Source organism: Acanthopagrus latus, chromosome 19 (assembly GCF_904848185.1).
Source record: "Acanthopagrus latus isolate v.2019 chromosome 19, fAcaLat1.1, whole genome shotgun sequence".
NCBI lineage: Eukaryota > Metazoa > Chordata > Actinopteri > Spariformes > Sparidae > Acanthopagrus > Acanthopagrus latus.
Window position 1 is genome coordinate 10,287,730 of NC_051057.1, and position 12,470 is coordinate 10,300,199.

General features: G+C 40.4%; 1 long non-coding RNA gene across 1 annotated transcript; it reads left to right on the forward strand.

The window, feature by feature from the left end:
- Positions 1-4,094: 4,094 nt before the first annotated feature.
- LOC119008347 lies at positions 4,095-8,368 on the forward strand. The gene is made up of 2 exons (XR_005071397.1): positions 4,095-4,947; positions 7,730-8,368. It is a non-coding gene; the product is annotated as an uncharacterized LOC119008347 (long non-coding RNA).
- Positions 8,369-12,470: the final 4,102 nt, after the last annotated feature.

Genomic DNA, 12,470 nt, shown 5'->3' on the forward strand with positions numbered 1-12,470 from the left:
GGGTGATATATGCTGCACAGCACTGTGCGAGAGTCAAGTTCGATGGGCCGCCTTGGAACTTTTCAGGTCGGCTTAATAGCTTGTGTCTCTGTAGCTTGGAAACTTATCTCAAGAGTCAGTAGTCATACAACACCAAAAACAGCTGCAAGAAATATATACTGGTACTTGACAGGATAGCTTAAATGAAGTGGAAGCTTCCTCTTGCGTAATCCAATGAAGGACTACATAGGAGAGATGGGATGTTTAAGTTTTTTCTGCTTCACAATGTGCTTGATCGCAGGTTGCCAATAGACTGTTGAGCATCTGGTAGCATCCATTCATGGCAGACATGATTGCCTTAGCTCTGCAAAGTTCCCTCCTGAATGTTTTCCTTTCGTTCCTCTTTTGTCTCTTTGCCATCCTCTTCGTCTTCAACCTCACCATGGGCTCTGCAGTCTAGTCAACAGAAGTCAACAAACAAACACACATCACATCAACATCAGTGAGGTTAAAGTGCACATCTATCACTTATCAGTTTAAGGCCAAACAAGGCCCACTCCACTCTGAAAATCTAACCTCTGACAACCCTGACAGTAATCACTGAAAACCATTCTGCTTACCGTATATGGTGTTCGTACCAAAGTACAGTATGTTTGATAAAATGGCAAAAGGCAGCCTTAAAAAGGGTTCAAAACCAACCCTGCGTGAGCCAGTATTTTAAACCTATGCTGGTTCTACAGTGGCCCAGGTTTGCTTCGCTGTATGATTAAAACTTCAACTATACGCCCGAATCATCAAATTTGATTCCAATCCTTCAATGTTCAAAATGAATTACGCCACTGAACCAGGGTCAGGGTGTGGAGTTGCGTGAATTTTTTGGAAAATACTCATCACTTAAATTCAAATTTGTTTCATTTCTACGGCATATTACAGAGTTAACAAATAAATATGGGAACATGCTCTCTGTACAGTTTATGACATTTCAGTGTGACTCAGACAGAAACTTGAAACCATTAAGGTGAATATGCTTCCAAAACCAAAAGGCTTCTGAATGACTAAACTGATTTCTAGTTCCTTGTTTATTTGTGAACGTCCCTTCACAAATGTCTTGCTCCTTACAGTGCAAAGAGAGGCATAATGTCAATATTGTCTCCTGTCTGTTGTAGCTTGTGTGGCACCAAGTTGTCCTGTGTGAAAAAAACAGACCGATGTTTGGATACACTCACACAATCGACCGGCTAAGTTCTGTGAGTCACCCAGTAGGACAGCCTGCCAACATTCCACTGATCTCCTAAATAATGCCAACGTCTCTCACACAGAAAGAGAAAGCACTACTTTCTTAAGTTGAAAGTCCTGCAGCTGCCCCTTGCAAAGTTTCACAGGAAAAGTACAAAGAAGAAACAACATCTACACATAGATTTACATTAATGTGCTCCGACTTACCGGCCTCTTAGGACAAGGGCAACGTATTGAGTATAGGACGGATGTGACCAGTGTGTCCGTGTTGGGAAGCCCTAAATTCTTCATTTTGCAGGACAGGCTGTGCAATTTGCTCACAATAACCTGCAAAACATAGGTATATGAGTCATTTGCAACATTTCACTCAGAGTCTACACCCTTTATGTCCACAAAACTAGGGCCCTACGATCAGTAGCACAGTTGATGATCTCTATAAACACGTCTGCAAATGAATGTAGAATCTGTGGGCAAGGGAACATATTTTGGTATCAGAAGTGTTCCGGTTCCTGTGTGTAATCTGAGTTGTATTGGCCAATAATGTTTGAGCTGGTTTTGGGTGCATGCAGGTAAACCGATGAATGCAGAGGTAAAGAGGAGGCCAAATGATGGATTAATGCCCCAGAATAGACTTGCTGTCTCAAGCAAATCCACCACGAAGGTGTTGAATGAGATTAATATTTGTTTGTCTGTGGTCTGGAACAGTGACATCTTTTGACTTGCCGACCCCTTTGGGGCCCCTGGAGGTTTTGACGTCTGCTCATGTGTTAAGTAAAGTAAAAGTGAGTTGCTGCTGCTGCATACATAGCGATGAGCCACAACATTAAAAATACTGACAGGTGTGAGTGAAAAACTGATCTTGATAAAATGCTGCTGAGAAACTTTGGGTCTTGGCATTCACTGGATGCCACTTGACTGAAATCACCCACACAAGTACACACCTTAATGGGAACAGCACTTCCCTATGACACTAGGCCCTGCAACGTAGCAAAGAACTGCTCAGGAATTCCCTGAGGAACATGAAAAACAGCCCAAGACACAAACCTGGTCTCCAGATTTCTGCATATCCCAATTCCACTGAACATCCTGGTATGTGCCAGAACAAGTCCAGCCCATGGAGGCCCCACCTTGCTACCCACAGGACTCCACCGCTAACACCCTGGCACCAGACACCACAGGACACCCACAGAGGTCCTGTTACTATGCCTCAATGAGTCAGACTCAAGTCTGATCCATGGATTGGACTTGTTCCAGCACATCCCAGAGGTGGTCAACTGGGTTGAGAACTGGGGAAATTGGGGGACCTTGAGCTCTATTCCTCAGGGTAACAGTTTTTGCGGTGTAGCAGGGTGCACTGTCCTACTGGGGTGGGTAGTGCCATCAGGGAATGTTACATGCCCCAGGGGAGTGTACTTGTACTTGCAAAACGTTTTATTGTAACAAGATGATCGATGTTATTCACTTGACTTGTCAGTGTTTGTAATATCGTGGCTGTGTACAGAACAGGGACAGTATACATTTTTGATATCATCTTAGGCATTAAAAGCATTAATAACTGAAACCAAGCAAACAGCTTAATAAAAAGTAAAGGAAATACATGTACATCAGAAACATTTTAGCTTACATCTACAGAATAACTATTACTCACCACCACCACATCTCTGGACGTGCAGTTCTGTAGCCTGTATATCTTCTTAGGGCAGGATATGGTTTGCAGTGAGGTTGTGATATTTTCTCCCTTGAATGAAATGAAGCATTACAGGGGTAGATATTAGTCATACAAATTAAGAATTTTGCAGAAGAGGGCAGCTAGTTTCAAGTCTAAACTTTTGTTAATTATCAAATTACCATCCACTATTGGCTTGCAACTATATATTTGTGCTTCAGCTGGTTTGTTTGCTTGCTCGACGTCTCTGTTTGTGTTCAGCATAATTGAAAATAAGGATTTCCCTCAACTGGTTCCCAGAGTCTTTGAGGTCCTATTTGTAAGAAGGCTCACTGTTGAATCTTACTCCCAACTCTTCAAATATTGACACTTTAGGATTAGGTCCAAGTCTACCTACATTCTCAAAGCCTGGGTATTTGACCCATTGGGAATGAGACACAAAAATCAACTGTCTCTGTCAACTGTCTCACTGACCTTTAAATCAAGCTTTGAATAAATAAATAATCTTAGACAAAACACTTTACTGTTTGAGGCCACGTTGAAGGTGTTAGGGTGCTTTCTTTTGGTTATTTAAAGATGGTGTCATACCGTATTTAAAAGTAGCTTAGCTTAAACCTGCATGTTGATGGAAACGATTCTCCATGAGAGTATCTTTTTCTAACTTCATCTAAACATCCAAACCAGCTTGTATCCTTGTTTCGCTTTAGTTTCCCTTTGAAAAAAAAATGCACAAAACCTGGCTAACATCTAATACCCACTATTAGGTTGCAGCTGCTTTTGCATGATACTGCTCTAACTTGCCTGCTTCTCTTTACAGTATTTCCGTACCCCTGTCTCCCCCCCCAATGCCCCCTTCAGTGATGAGACATGATTCTGGATCCATTCTCTGCTCAAAATCTGCGATGCGTCTTGTCCTCCATTAGATGGGACTGATCCAATGAGCTGCCATTTCCTAGCAACAATCCTTGCCTCTTAACGCATAACAATAAAAGCAGTTTTCCCTAGATGACAAAAATTAAATTCATTGGTGTCTCACTCACGGTGTTTTCAAGATCAGTGCGGATGGTTGCCATGTAATCTTCGCTAACGTCAGTTGGCCTGATGGTGTCACAGGACAGGGACAGAGATAGAGGTAGAAGCAGAAGGACAAGAAGACTGATGCGAAGAAGAGGCTGAGAGTGTGAGGGCAGGGAGAGAGGGAGACAGAGAGGTCAGTCAGCTGAAGTTTACAGTTTCACTCATTTTCATGTAATGAGCACTTGGGTTCTTCACATCCATTCATTTTAGTGCACCTTTGCTCATGTGGGCTGCGTGGCAGCATGATCAAAGCAATCTAAATCTCCAACTTTGTTGCTGACAAGGGCCCAATTTATTTTAATGATCTTGGCCCACATAACAGCTTAAAGGGAATTACAGTGATTTTCACTTTGTCAGCCAAGTCAGAGCCCCTGCCCTGTCTCAATGCCACATGCAAACCTAGCCAGGGAAAGTAACTTAGTACATTCACCTAACTTAAATATTTTCATTCAGTTCCACCTTCAGAGGGTGACAGTGCATTTGTACTGCACTACGTCTACTTACAAATCATTAGTTATTTGCTTTAGTCACAAAGAAGATTAAAATTTAACATACAAAACACATAATCATTTTATAAGATGTGATGCATGGTTTGAGAATAAAAGCACCCTGCAGCGTGTAAAGTGCTGACCATAACATTATATGTTGCTTACACCTGAACGCATCAGCAATTATAATCCAATGACAGCCTTGGCTGTAAAACCCTGAATGTGCCAGTTTGTGTGCCGCGCTGTCACCCCTGCACCTCAATACTACAGCTACATTACAAGTGGAACTCAAAGCAGTGTCCAACACGGATGTGTCTGTTCCTGTAAACCACAAGCCAATTCCCGTAAATCCCAAACCTATTTCAGTTTCCTTCTGACTTGGAATTATTTACTCGGAATTTCCCTACTTGGAACACCACTTAACTCCTCGACATACAACGAACCAGCCAGTCTCTCGGCGGGGAAGGCACGGGGACGGATGCGTGCGGAGTCAACTCCCCGGTAAGTTTGGAAAACACCGCTTTAGACCGTACAGACTGTGTGTGTGCCGTATCTGCCCCGCTCCGACACTGACGGGACTTAGGCTTTTATTCGGCGCGTATTTGGTGTCGTTAAAGTCGGTTTAAGTCAGTGCGTCACCGCTTAAAGGCGACTTAACCCACGGGCAGCGCTCTCACTGTACTCACCATTGGTCATTCTTCATTCATATTCACCGCGGGCTGGAGCTGGAAACCTCGCGCGCGTCTTCATCGTTGCCCAGGTGTTCGGTCAGCTCGGCTTTCCACCGTGGAGACGCGCGCACACACACACACACACACCCCCACCGACACACACGCACACACACACGCACACACTCTGGTCCTCTCACTGTCGGTGCTGCTGCGGTTAGCTTCTCGTTCTCGGGCATTGCAGTCCTTTCCCCACGTCCTGCGTAACACAGCCGTGCAACCACAGCATGTGATTTTTTTTTTTTTTTTTTTTTTTTTTTAACTTCCGTCCTCCCCACCAGAGGTTTCACTTTACACCCAGATGAATTAATGTCAAACAGGGCTTACACGTGTGGTCAACCCAGTATTTTTTATTTATTTTTTTAATTTTAAATTTTTGGCTGGCATCCCTGGTTGTTGTGATGGACAGAAGCAAAGCTGTTTTGTGGCTCAAGTGGTGGATGTGTTCACTTATCATATACTGTGCGTTACACGGCTGCAGGACGTTCACCAAGGCTGATAGGCTGATCCATTCATTACAAACAAAACGCTGTCTATTTCAGCAAAGACCCCCAGCATGTATCCCATGCATGTGCACACTGAGGGCTGCTGCCAGAGAAAAGCATCTGGTGCAGTCAGTAGCTGAGTGCGTTGCTCACCTGCCCTTCAATGAGTTGAATTCATTCATTCATTCTGAGTGCCCACAGCCTCATCCTCTGGACCTTCTGAGTTTGTTCTGCAACTAGTCGGTGTTCAGGAGCCTGTGCCGCTGATCACGTTACTGATTCGCTTCAGATTCGATTGAAGACGGCACATGGTGCGTCACATTGCTCTAGATAGTGCACTCGTGTTTCTAAGACCTGCACAGTTGTGTCACAGTTCATCTGGTCAAGAATGAAAACATGCCGACAAGTCGATTTACTCACGTTCTGTGCTTGAGTACCACTTTTAGGAGATGCTTTTTACCTTATTTCCATTTGTGCTACATTATACTCCTACTCCACTACATTTCCGAGGCAAATATTGTGCTTTTACCCCTTCCTGTCCAGTGAGAACAATGTGTTTTTAAATGTTTGTGATGAGCTGAAGGATGAAGCGTTCCCTTATGGGTCAAGAAAATTCTCCTCCCTCTAAAGCTGAATAATCTATTCAGTAACAGTGAGAGCCTCACATGACAGCGAATCTTTGTACAGCCTGATTATTTTAAAGAAAGTGACACGTTGCTTTAGATTATCCTACACAACAGTCAGGTAGTCAGCTCAGAAAGAAGCGTCTGCAGCAGTAAAATGCAATATATACGTGAATGCAGCAGGAATATTAATCCATAAACATCAGAGGTAATAGTAAAACACTGACCGGCACTAAGTATTTTTACTTTTTTACACTTGTGAAAAATGTGCTGTTGTTACTTTAACTTAAGTAAATGATCTGAATACGTCTTCACTTCCGCATTTAAAAATAAGTCCTCTGCTTTCACTCTGGCCTTTGGAACAGTTCTGTCACTGAAACAATTCACAAAACAAGAGTCTGATTTCCTCAGTATGTCACCACCTTCTGAAATACAAACCGGTTTCAGGGACACCCATCAACCCAATAGGCCTTTTCGGTAAATGTTAAACTGTATTTATGTTAGATGAAATGTTCTTGACACTGCGATGATAACATATTCAATTCATTTATCACTTTTTTTTAGTCTTTTTTTATTTTACCAGCCTTTTCTAAAAACAAAAACAAATACAACTCTCGTTATGAACTTTCTAATGTTCAATTACATCCTCAGGTTTATGTACACACACACACACACACACACACACACACACACACACACACAAACTACACATGTTCAGTCACCTTTAACCTTTAATTTGTCCTTTGGAGCAATTAAATAGTTTTGTCTTGCCAGTCTAGTACCACACCTCTGCACATATGAAGATAACAGCTCAAGAGCAATAAATGCCATCAAGAAATGGGAAACACACTCTCTAAGGCAGAGGCTCAGCATATGCACGCAGGTCACTGGCATCATTAAGATTTACCAGCGAGTGCAGCTGTGCATTCAGTGAAACTGGACTAGAATGGGGAAAGTGAAATAGGAGGAAGCATTAAAAGAAGTAATTTCACATCTGGACTGAACATTGATGATTTATCACTACCGCTGTAGATAAAATCAAACATTTTATCAGTAGATTGTCCTGTCCAAAATCCAAAATTTCTTTTTCCGCACAAATTGTTATTGGTGTGGGGAGAGCAGGACAGAACATCTGCAGATGAGGCACAGTGGATAAATATAAGAACCAAGCATTTTTACGGACACTTACAGTCACTGTTTGCTGCCAACTTTAAAAATCACACACATTGAAGGGGCTTTCAGTAGTTTAATAAACTGAAGAAGGAAGTATTTCTCAACCCATACGAGAACACTTAATCCCTCAGTTCATCAGAAAAAACAGTCACCAAATTTGGATACACGTTTTTTTTTTTTTCTCCACTAGACAGGAATAACTGTGCTGTGTGTGTGTGTGTGTGTGTGTGTGTGTGTGTGTGTGTGTGTGTGTGTGTGTGTGTGTGTGTTACAGTGCTGAAGCCCACAGTAATTAAAGACATCCATCAGATTATGACAGTGGTGTCAGGAAGCTGTGCAGCGTGGGACCCAGAAGGTGATCTGATGAACCATAACAACAGCAATCAAACGCGCAGATGATGTTTCTGAGCAAGATTCCTCTTGTTTCCTGGTGCTTTGTGATTCACTTACAAAGTATGTGTGGGGTGTACTGAGACACAGATCATGGGAAGTGGTAAAGTTGTTACATTATTTTTTCAGTTTGTACTGTCCGGGGGCTAACTGTCAGTGTGCAGATACATACTTGTCCAATTTCTGTATTATTCTGTAATGTTGAGGATACATGTAAGTCATTGGAACAAGTGCACAAAGCACCGCAACTGAATTGTTTGTTTGTTTATTGCAGCAAGGGTTCCAGTTAGGCAAGGTTTGCCATGTGCGGACAGGAAAGTATTTACTAGGTTGCTGCGCATTCCAGGTGGCTTCTTTCTAGAGATAAGGAATGAACCAATCACAGGATAGACACTGAATTGTATTTGAAAGTTTCATTTGACCTCAGCTGTCCCAGTAAATGATGTAACATGACAGATGGTGTAACCCATCACTCTAAACAGATTGAAAAATGTTTTTAATAAAACCAGAAGAGTAAAATAAATGGGGCCCTTGTATGCGAAAGTGAACTTTATTTATATGTTAAAAAAAAAAAAAAACTAGTCAAGGCACAGAGCAAGCAACATTTTTAAACAGGCCTGTAACTTTTGAGGACAAGTGGGTATGGTTTGGCCATTGATGAGAGGAGGTGCTGATGACAGCTGCTGATGGGAGACAGGTTTCATAATGCTGGGAGGAATTCACTGCTTTTTCAAAGAGAAAAATGGTGCTCTCTCAGACAATGGTCACATATTGTCATAACAGATTTTATGGTTTGTTGTTGTCGAGTCTTCTTTAGATCATTAAATGGCCACATCAGTGTTTTTGGCTCATGTTTGAGCCAGTTATGCGCTGACCATGATGAATGTGTTTTTCCATCCCGGTCAGCTGCAACATCGAGCAGATTAATCAAGAAAGAAAATGAATGGCCCACAATTTTGACAAGTGATTAACCAATCCGGTAGTTTTTTCATGCGGAATCGTCCAACGTGTGCAGGCTCCAGCTTCTTGAGGTGGAGACACCCAGCTTTTAGGCTCAATGCTATGATGAAGGCAGAGTGAAACAGGTGGATTTAATGAGTAGCCATGTTTTGTTAGTTACTGATCTGTTTGAAAGAATGCAGACTGAATGTCTGACTTGAACCTCCTCAAGTCCTGTTGGTAAGGGGAAACATACTGATGGGGTAACAGACTTCAGCAAAATGTGGGAAAATGTGAACAGCTGAGTAACCTTATTGTGTGCATTTGTGTGTGTGTGTGTTTTTTTAAAAAAAAAAAATCTTAGGCAACTGGACTTGTTTCAGTGTCTTGAAGACCTTTCACCTCTCATCCAAGAGGCTTCCGTTCTAACTACCTAGTGTGCAGATGCAGGAAAGGTTTCTGTTGCGGCCACTGTTGTTGTATTCAGATCATTTACTGGACTCAAAGTGCTAATCTATGTGATTGTCTGGTCCAACTGATGATGACACAAGTCTACTCAGACTTTCTCTACATAAACAGAAGTGGCAGTCACATTCTTGATTCCCTGCCTTGACGGCTATAGCCTTGCCCAACTCAGGAACCATACCAACCATAACGATAGACACTGACATATTTTTTTTTATTTAAAAAAATGAAAAACCAATGCAGAGGAATTAAATTAAAAAAACATAAATAATGTCTAATGCTTATCAATCACAACAACTCTGCCAGGAAAAGAAGTGGGTATACATATTTATTGCTATTTTCAGACTGTGTGGGTTAGAAACAGACAAGAAGCATAATTCCCCTTCACTTCAATTTACAGTTGGGCAGGATACAATGAATGTATGTACAGGTGCATCACAGTAAATGACGATTACCGTGGAAATGTTAATTTATGTCAGTAATTCAATTTAAAAAATGAAACTCACATATTGTATAGATTTATTACACCCAAAGTAAAATATTTCAGCGTTAATTTGATTAAATTTTGATTATTACGGCTCACAGCTCATGAAAACCCAAAATTTAGTATCCCCAGAAAAATTAGAATTTTGTGAAAAAGTTCAATATTGTAGACCCGAGGTGTCACATTCTAATCAGCTAATTATCTCAAAACACGTGGTTTCCCGAGCCTTTTAAATGGTCTCTCAGTCTGGTTCAGTGGCTTTCACAATCATGGGGAAGACTGCTGACTGGACAGTTGTGCAGAAGACAGTCATTGATACCCTAGCAATCCTCAAGGTCATTGCTAAAGAAGCAATGGCTGTTCACAGGGTGTTGTAACCAAGCATATTCATAAAAAGTTGAGTGGAAGGAAACTTATGTAGGAAATGTGCCCAAGCAATGGGGATAACTGCAGCACTGAGAGGATTGTCAAGCAGAGGCCATTCTAAAATTTGGGGGAGCCTCACAAGGAGTTTACCGAGGCAAGAGTCAGTGCAACAAGAGCCACCCTGCACAGACGTGTCCAGGACAGAGGCTGCAACTGCCGCATTCCTCCTGTCAGACCACTCCTGAACCAGACACAGCGTCAGAAGCGTCTTACCTGGGCTAAGGAGAGAAAAAAAACTGGTCTGTCGCTCGGTGGTCCAAAGTCCTATTTTTCAGGTGAAAGTGAATTTGGCATTTAAAAAAATCAAGGTCCCAGAGTCTGGAGGAAGAGAGGGGAGGCACAGAATCCCAAGCTGCTTGAAGTCCAGTGTGAAGTTTCCACAGTCAGTGATGTCATCTTCTGGTGTTGGTCCACTGTGTCCAAAGTCAACACAGATGTCTACCATTTTAGAGCACTTCGTGCATCATTCTGCTATCAAGCATAACAGAGATGCTGATTTAATTTTCCAGCAGGACTTGGCAGCTGCCTACACTGCCCAGTGAACCAATACCTGGTTTAATGACCATGGGATTACTGTGCTTGAACTCGCCTGACCTGAACCTGAAATGTATGTTGTATTGTCAAGAGGAAGATGAAAGATATGAGACCCTACTATATATATATATATATATATATATATATATATATATATATATATATATATATATATATATATATATATATATATATATATATATATATATATATATATATATATATATATATATATATATATATATATGTATATGTATATATATATATATATATATATATATATGTGTATGTGTATATATATATATATATATATATATATATATATATATATATATATATATATATATATATATGTGTATATATATATATATATATATATATATGTGTATATATATATATATATATATATATATGTGTATATATATATATATATATATATATATATATATATATATGTGTATATATATATATATATATATATATATATATGTGTATATATATATATATATATATATATATATATATGTGTATATATATATATATATATATATATATATATATATGTATATATATATATATATATATGTATATGAGATAAATGAACTTTTCCACTGTATTCTAATTTATTGAGATGATATTGTGCTTTTTTCTTTGTCCTTGGTGGTGTTGCTCTCACCATCAGGTCAGCCTGTCTGTTCACTCCTGCATAGCATAGCAAATGTGGAAAACAGATCCTCCTCCTGTCCTGCAGGTGCCCCCCCTTTGTGTATCCTGGATTTTTCTGGGGAAAAATCTGAGATGGTAGCAAACAGAACGGCACAGTGGAAACAAAACATATAGGGGAGACCATCTAGATGCCTGTAAGCAAAACATGTTGTGAGTTTTCAGTTTAAAAGTGAGGATTTGCTAGTATTCTTTGTCTTTTATGATGGTCACTGAAAGGTCTTTAGGTTTTGGATTGTTGGCTGGACAAAGACTAAATGAGGAGTCAATTAAGTACAAAGGTTATTGGCAAAATCAATCAACTATGAAAACAATCTATAGCTGAAGCCCCACTATTCAGACTGTCAGTGGTTTTCCTTCTTGTCAGTGCACTTGAAATAATGGATTATTTACTCTTGAAGGCCATATAAAGGAAACACCAGCACACTTACTCCATGTCAGAGGAGTTTTATAATGACAGTACTTCAATTCCACTTGGAGCTTCATGAGGTCAGAATCTTTCATTGACAGCGTTCGTAACTATGTGACATGAATACAATTACTTGTGAAACTGTTGTAGAAAGGAAGCAGTATGACTGTACCTGTCTCGCATTTGGTGGATATGTTCTTTGAATTAATAAAAAATTCGATGTAGAAAATTTTGCCTGTCTCCCTTCTTCGTTAGCCAGCAAGCTGATCATAACACTCCTTAGCTGTTTGTTTAATCATTTCATTAATCACATGGCGCATGCATTTTAAGGTAATGTTATGTGACTTATAACACGTAATTTTATCATCTTTTATGAAAGCGTTACCGTTTTTGCGGTGAAGGCTTCTGATGACTTCTTGCCGGGTCTAACTGAAGGAGGAAACATGACAGTTAGTCATTTGTACAGATTTTGCTTTTGCAGTCAAGTTTGGTTTTGGGCACACTGCCAAAAAGTGTGCAGCTTCACATGGCCACAGACAGACATGAGGGTGTGACTTTGAAACACATCCTGGAAATAGACTGTTGCTACATATTCTTGTGTGAAAACTGAATTACTGAAATAATTTCCTGTAAAGTGAGTTGCAA